The sequence below is a fragment of the Dermacentor variabilis genome, chromosome 1 (genome assembly GCF_050947875.1).
Source record: "Dermacentor variabilis isolate Ectoservices chromosome 1, ASM5094787v1, whole genome shotgun sequence".
NCBI classification, from domain to species: Eukaryota; Metazoa; Arthropoda; class Arachnida; order Ixodida; family Ixodidae; genus Dermacentor; species Dermacentor variabilis.
The window spans coordinates 132,232,179-132,239,579 of NC_134568.1; positions in this window are offsets into that span (position 1 = coordinate 132,232,179).

Here is a 7,401-nt window from a genome sequence, read left to right on the forward strand (position 1 = left end):
GTAGGATATTCTGGAAGGGGAAGGCTTAGGTGACGATTGTCTACAGCTTTTGAGAGAGATTTACCTAGAAAATACCGTTTGCGTTGAATGGGAAGGGATGAGGAGCGAGCAGAAAGTTCATGTCAACAAGGGACTGAGGCAGGGGTGCCATTTATCTCCGCTGCTGTTTATGATGTACATGGTGAGGATGGAGAGGGCGCTAGAAGGAAGTAGTATCGGGTTTAATTTCTCATACAGACACGTGGGCACAATAGTAGAGCAGCAGCTTCCAGGTTTGTTTCATCTGGACGACATTGTTTTGCTTGCTCAGAAGCAAAGGGATTTGCAACGTCTCGCTAATACCTGTGGGCAGGAAGGCAACAATTTAGGTTTGAAATTTAGTGTTAGAAAATAAGGTGTTATGGTATTCAATGAAAACAGTGAAGAGACAGTGGAGATACAGGGCCAGGAAATACCTCGGGCAACAGAATATAAATATCTTGGTATATGGATAAACGAAGGCAATAGATATATGAAAACACAGGAAAAAACAATAACAGTGAAGGGGAAGAGAAATGCAGCCATAATGGAGCACAGAGTGCTATGGGGATACAATAGGTATGAGGTCCTCCGAGGTATGTGGAAAGGTGTAATGGTTCCAGGACTTACTTTTGGGAATGCGGTTGTTTGCTTTTTAAATCAGGGGCACAATCATCACTTGACGGGAACCAAAGGTCAGTGGGTCGCCTCGCATTGGGCGCTCACGGGAAGACTACAAATGAAGCTGTGCAGGGTGATATGAGGGAGAAGTATGGGAGAGGCCTTTGCCCTGCAGTGGGCGTAACCAGGCTGATGATGATGATGATGATGAGGGTGATATGGGCTGGACTGGTTTTGAAGTGAGGGAAGCTCGCAGTAAAATTGAGTGTGAAGAACGGCTGAAGAATATGGAAGAAAGTAAGTGGGCTGGGAAAGTGTTCAGGTATCTGTACAGGAAAAACATTGATTCACAGTGGAGGAAAAGAACTAGGAAGCTTACCAGCAAGTATGCGGCCTGTAGGGTGGGCAACACAGCAACAAGCGGAAATTCAGAGAGGCTGAAATAATCTAATGGGTGGCGGCAATGGAAAAGAAACCTGCCATGAGTAACTACTTAAGAGAAAAAAAAAACGAAATCAGGAAAGAAACAATTTATGATAACTCAAAGGGAGGCTAATTACTTTTCGAAGCGAGATCGGGATGCCTTAGAACACGCACCTAAAAGCGAGATATAAGACGGAAGAAGAAGCATGTGCTTGCTGCGCGGTAAAGCTAGGGAGACTATGGAGCATGTTTTATTAGAATGTGAAGCGGTCGATTTAGGCGCCACTGGCTTCCTTGAAGCACTTGGGTTCAGCGAGAGCAGTGGAAAAGTAAACAGGTCCGCAATAGGCATTAGTAAGAGACGATTAGAGGATTGGTGGAAGAAAAGTAAGGTAACGACAAAAAACGGAGACGTACAAAAGCACAGTTCGAAATAGGGGATCAGAAAATTTGGGTGGGGTAGTTCACAGTGTTTTTTTTTCTCTTTTTGTTGTTTAACCTAGGTAGGACATTAAGCAGTATAATAGCAAGAGCTTGGTGGAGCAACCCACCGCCCCGTTCCAAAGGGGACGCTCATAACATCCATCCAAAGAGTTTCTCACTATAACACCTAGGGGGTAATCTGGCGCCACCGTCTATGGGAGTTTCTTAAGGGGGCACCGTGCCGTCATGGGAATGACGGTATATGTGTCTGCGAGGCTCGTGTTGGCTGGTGTTGTTAGAGGCTTCGTCTAAAACGTGGATATGGCTACGCAAATAACGCGTTCTCAAAGTAAAATCTTCATAAAATGTTTCCGTTGAAGCATATTACATCTTTGATCACCCACAATGCATGACCAAGCGAAGAAAAGCAATAACAGACGACCAACTGTTTCAAAGCGAGCGCGAAGCTTGTCGTCTGTCTTCCAACTTTAGCGGCCCGCTGATACTTTTTACGTAACATGTAGTCGTACACAAAATAACAAGTTCTCATAGTTAAATAAAACAGGTTTTCGCGTTATAATAAAGCTAAAACAGATTTTCACGTGCTGTTTTAGTAGAAAGTGAATCATCGTGAAAGACGGAACGGTACTTGCCAAGCTCGTCTTCAAGGTGTCCTGTCTCTACGAGAACCATATGGCGTTTTTCACTGGTCGATTCGGAGCAGTATTTCTTGCTCCGCGGCAACGAATCCGAATTTCACTGGTCGATCTGGAGCGGGTTCGCGCGTTCCACTGGTCGTTTCGGATCAACTCGCTCCGCGCCGGATCGCTCTCACTTGCTCCGCCGACGAGGCGCGGATTCGGGCGGAAATAGCTCGCGTCACTTCCGTCTTCAAGCGAAATCGGTACCCGCTTGGTACGCACAACATTGTGTTGCTTCGCAAAATGGCTGCGTTCGGTGCTGCTGTAGCGCTCGCGAGCGATGAGAGCCCGGACGACAGCGATTACGAAGTGACGCAGGTGCTGTACAAAGACTTCTGTGCACGTTGTCCATGCACAATCCTTGCGGGCGCGACATGGAAATGACGGACTATGCGACTGCCACGGTCAAATTACACACGGGGAACGGCGAGTTTGGTTGCCGTGGAAATGTACAGAACGGAAGTAGGGCATGGTTTTCGGAACCGGTTCGTGCGACGTGTACGCAGACTTCCTGTGTGATCCGCCGCGGAGCGTTCTGGCGCTCCACTGGCCGATTCGGATTTGTGAAACCCGAGCGCTCGCTCGAGGATTTCGGCGGCCGCTCCAGATCGACCAGTGAAAAACGCCAATAGAGTTTCTCACTATAACACCTAGAGGGTAATCTGGCGCCACCGTCTATGGGAGTTTCTTAAGGGGGCACCGTGCCGTCATGGGAATGACGGTATATGTGCCTGCGAGGCTCGTGTTGACTGGTGTTGTAAGAGGCTTCGTCTAAAACGTGGATCATCATCATCATCATCATCAGCCTAGTTACGCCCACTGCAGGGCAAAGGCCTCTCCCATACTTCTCCAACTACCCCGGTCATGTACTAATTGTGGCCATGTTGTCCCTGCAAACATCTTAATTTCATCCGCCCACCTAACTTTCTGCCGCCCCCTGCTACGCTTCCCTTCCCTTGGAATCCAGTCCGTAACCCTTAATGACCATCGGTTATCTTCCCTCCTCATTACATGTCCTGCCCATGCCCATTTCTTTTTCTTGATTTCAACTAAGATGTCGTTTACCCGCGTTTGTTGCCTCACCCAATCTGCTCTTTTCTTATCCCTTAACGTTACACCCATCATTCTTCTTTCCATAGCTCGTTGCGTCGTCCTCAATTTCAGCAGAACCCTTTTCGTAAGCCTCCAGGTTTCTGCCCCATATGTGAGTACTGGTAACACACAGCTGTTATACACTTTCCTTTTGAGGGATAGTGGCAACCTGCTGTTCATGATTTGAGAATGCCTGCCAAACGCACCCCAGCCCACTCTTATTCTTCTGGTTATTTCAGTCTCATGATCCGGATCCGTGGTCACTACCTGCCCTAAGTAGATGTATTCCCTTACCACTTCCAGTGCTTCGCTACCTATCGTAAACTGCTGTTCTCTTCCGAGACTGTTAAACAATACTTTAGTTTTCTGCAAATTAATTTTCAGACCCACCCTTCTGCTTTGCCTCTCCAGGTCAGTGAGCATGCATTGCAATTGGTCTCCTGAGTTACTAAGCAAGGCAATATCATCAGCGAATCGCAAGTTGCTAAGGTATTCTCCATCAACTTTTATCCCCAATTCTTCCCACTCCAGGCCTCTGAATACCTCCTGTAAACATGCTGTGAATAGCATTGGAGATATTGTATTTCCCTGTCTGACGCCTTTCTTTATAGGGATTTTGTTACTTTCTTTGTGGAGGACTACGGTGGCTGTGGAGCCGCTATAGATATCTTCCAGTATTTTTACATATGGCTCATCTACACCGTGATTCCGTAATGCCTCCATGACTGCTGAGGTTTCGACTGAATCAAACGCTTTCTCGTAATCAATGAAAGCTATATATAAGGGTTGGTTATATTCTGCACATTTCTCTATCACTTGATTGACAGTGTGAATATGGTCTATTGTTGAGTAGCCTTTACGGAATCCTGCCTGGTCTTTTGGTTGACAGAAGTCTAAGGTGTTCCTGATTCTATTTGCGATTACCTTAGTAAATACTTTGTAGGCAACGGACAGTAAGCTGATCGGTCTATAATTTTTCAAGTCTTTGGCGTCCCCTTTCTTATGGATTAGGATTATGTTAGCGTTCTTCCAAGATTCCGGTACGCTCGAGGTTATGAGGCATTGCGTATACAGGGTGGCCAGTTTCTCTAGAACAATCTGACCACCATCCTTCAACAAATCTGCTGTTACCTGATCCTCCCCAGCTGCCTTCCCCCTTTGCATAGCTCCTAAGGCTTTCTTTACTTCTTCTGGCGTTACCTGTGGGATTTCGAATTCCTCTAGGCTATTCTCTCTTCCACTATCGTCGTGGGTACCACTGGTACTGTATAAATCTCTATAGAACTCCTCAGCCACTTGAACTATCTCATCCATATTGGTAACGATATTGCTGGCTTTGTCTCTTAACGCACACGTCTGATTCTTGCCTATTCCTAGTTTCTTCTTCACTGTTTTTAGGCTTCCTCCGTTCCTGAGAGCCTGTTCAATTCTATCCATATTATAGTTTCTGATGTCCGCTGTCTTACGCTTGTTGATTAACTTAGAAAGTTCTGCCAGTTCTATTCTAGCTGTAGGGTTAGAGGCTTTCATACATTGGCGTTTCTTGATCAGATCTTTCGTCTCCTGCGATAGCTTACTGGTTTCCTGTATAACGGCGTTACCACCGACTTCTATTGCGCACTCCTTAATGATGCCCATGAGATTGTCGTGCATTGCTGCAACACTAAGGTCCTCTTCCTGAGTTAAAGCCGAGTACCTGTTCTGTAGCTTGATCCGGAATTCCTCTAGTTTCCCTCTTACCGCTAACTCATTGATTGGCTTCTTGTGTACCAGTTTCTTCCGTTCCCTCCTCAAGTCTAGGCTAATTCGAGTTCTTACCATTCTATGGTCACTGCAGCGTACCTTGCCGAGCACGTCTACATCTTGTATGATGCCAGGGTTCGCGCAGAGTATGAAGTCGATTTCATTTCTAGTCTCACCATTCGGGCTCCTCCACGTCCACTTTCGACTAACCCGCTTGCGGAAAAAGGTGTTCATTATCCGCATATTATTCTGCTCTGCAAACTCTACTAATAATTCTCCTCTCCTATTCCTAGAGCCTATGCCATATTCCCCCACTGACTTGTCTCCAGCCTGCTTCTTGCCTACCCTGGCATTGAAGTCGCCCATCAGTATAGTGTATTTTGTTTTGACTTTACCCATCGCCGATTCCACGTCTTCGTAAAAGCTTTCGACTTCCTGGTCATCATGACTGCATGTAGGGGCATAGACTTGTACCACCTTCAATTTGTACCTCTTATTAAGCTTCACAACAAGACCTGCCACCCTCTCGTTAATGCTATAGAATTCCTGTATGTTACCAGCTATTTCCTTATTAATCAGGAATCCGACTCCTAGTTCTCGTCTCTCTGCTAAGCCCCGGTAACACAGTACATGCCCGCTTTTTAGCACTGTATATGCTTCTTTTGTCCTCCTAACCTCACTGAGCCCTATTATATCCCATTTACTACCCTCTAATTCCTCCAATAACACTGCTAGACTCGCCTCGCTAGATAGCGTTCTAACGTTAAACGTTGCCAGGTTCAGATTCCAATGGCGGCCTGTCCGGAGCCAGGTATTCTTAGCACCCTCTGCAGCGTCACAGATCTGACCGCCGCCGTGGTCAGTTGCTTCGCGGCTGCTGGGGACTGAGGGCCGGGGTTTGGTTTGAAAACGTGGATGTGGCTACATAAATAACGCGTTCTCAAAGTAAAATCTTCATGAAATGTTTCCATTCACGCATATTACATTTTTACTCACCCACGGTGCATGACCAAGCGAAGAAAAGCATGAACAGCGGACCAACTGTTTCAAAGCGAGCGCGAACCTTGTCGTCTGTCCTCCAACTTTAGCGGCCCGCTGATACTTTTTACGTAACGTGTAGTCGTACACAAAATAACAAGTTCTTATAGTTAGGCAGAACATGTTTTCGCGTAATAATAAAGCTAAAACAGCTTTTTACGTGCTGTTTTAGTAGAAAATGAATCATTGTGACAGACGGGACGGTACTTGCCAAGCGCGTCTTCAAGGTGTCCTGTCTCTACGAGAACGATGCCAATCCGAATCCACAATATACCGGCATTCCCATGCATACCACAGCGCAGCAGCGCCAGATTTCCCTCTAGGTAATGTAGTGAGAAACTCTATGTATCCATCCATTCGCAGCGCCCCCTGGGCCATAGAGTTTCTCACTATACCACCTAGAGGGTAATCTGGCGCCACCGTCTATGGGAATTTCTTAAGGGGACACCGTGCCGTCATGGGAATGACGGTATATGTGTCTGCGAGGCTCGTGTTGGCTGGTGTTGTAAGAGGCTTCGTCTAAAACGTAGATATGGCTACGCAAATAACGCGTTTTCAAAGTAAAATCTTCATAAAATGTTTCCATTCACGCATATTACATCTTTACTCACCCACCATGCATGACCAAGCGAAGAAAAGCAAGAACAGACGACAAACCGTTTCAAAGCGAGCGCGAACCTTGTCGTTTGTCCTCCAACTTTAGCGGCCCGCTGATACTTTTTACGTAACATGTAGTCATACACACAATAACAAGTTCTCATAGTTAAACAAAACATGTTTTCGCGTAATAATAAAGCTAAAACAGCTTTCCATGTGCTGTTCTAGTAGAAAATGAATCATCGTGACAGACGGAACGGTACTTGCCAAGCGCGTCTTCAAGGTGTCCTGTCTCTACGAGAATGATGCCAATCCGAATCCACAATATACCGGCATTCCCATGCATACCACAGCGCAGCAGCGCCAGATTTCCCTCTAGGTAATGTAGTGAGAAACTCTATGCCTTGGGCAATGCAGGAGCCCTGATCCATGAGCCATAGAGTTTCCTACAAAATTACTAGAGGGAACTCTGGCGCTGCAGTCGTTGTCCTACCATGGGAATGATGGGAAGTACATGGATTTGTCTGATCTTCGTGCTTGTGGATTCAGACGTTCTTGTGGCTTTGTATATTACGCTATATAAATCTTATTGTCGTATATTTCAGCGCAATCTATATTCTTCGAAGTGTAGAAGACGCCGGGAACGCGTACAATTGCTATTAATTGCAATGATTGAGCTTGTCTATGTGCCCAAATCGAAACGCACCAAGCGTCTCAAAGCACTGGCATGCCCGCGGTAAATTCA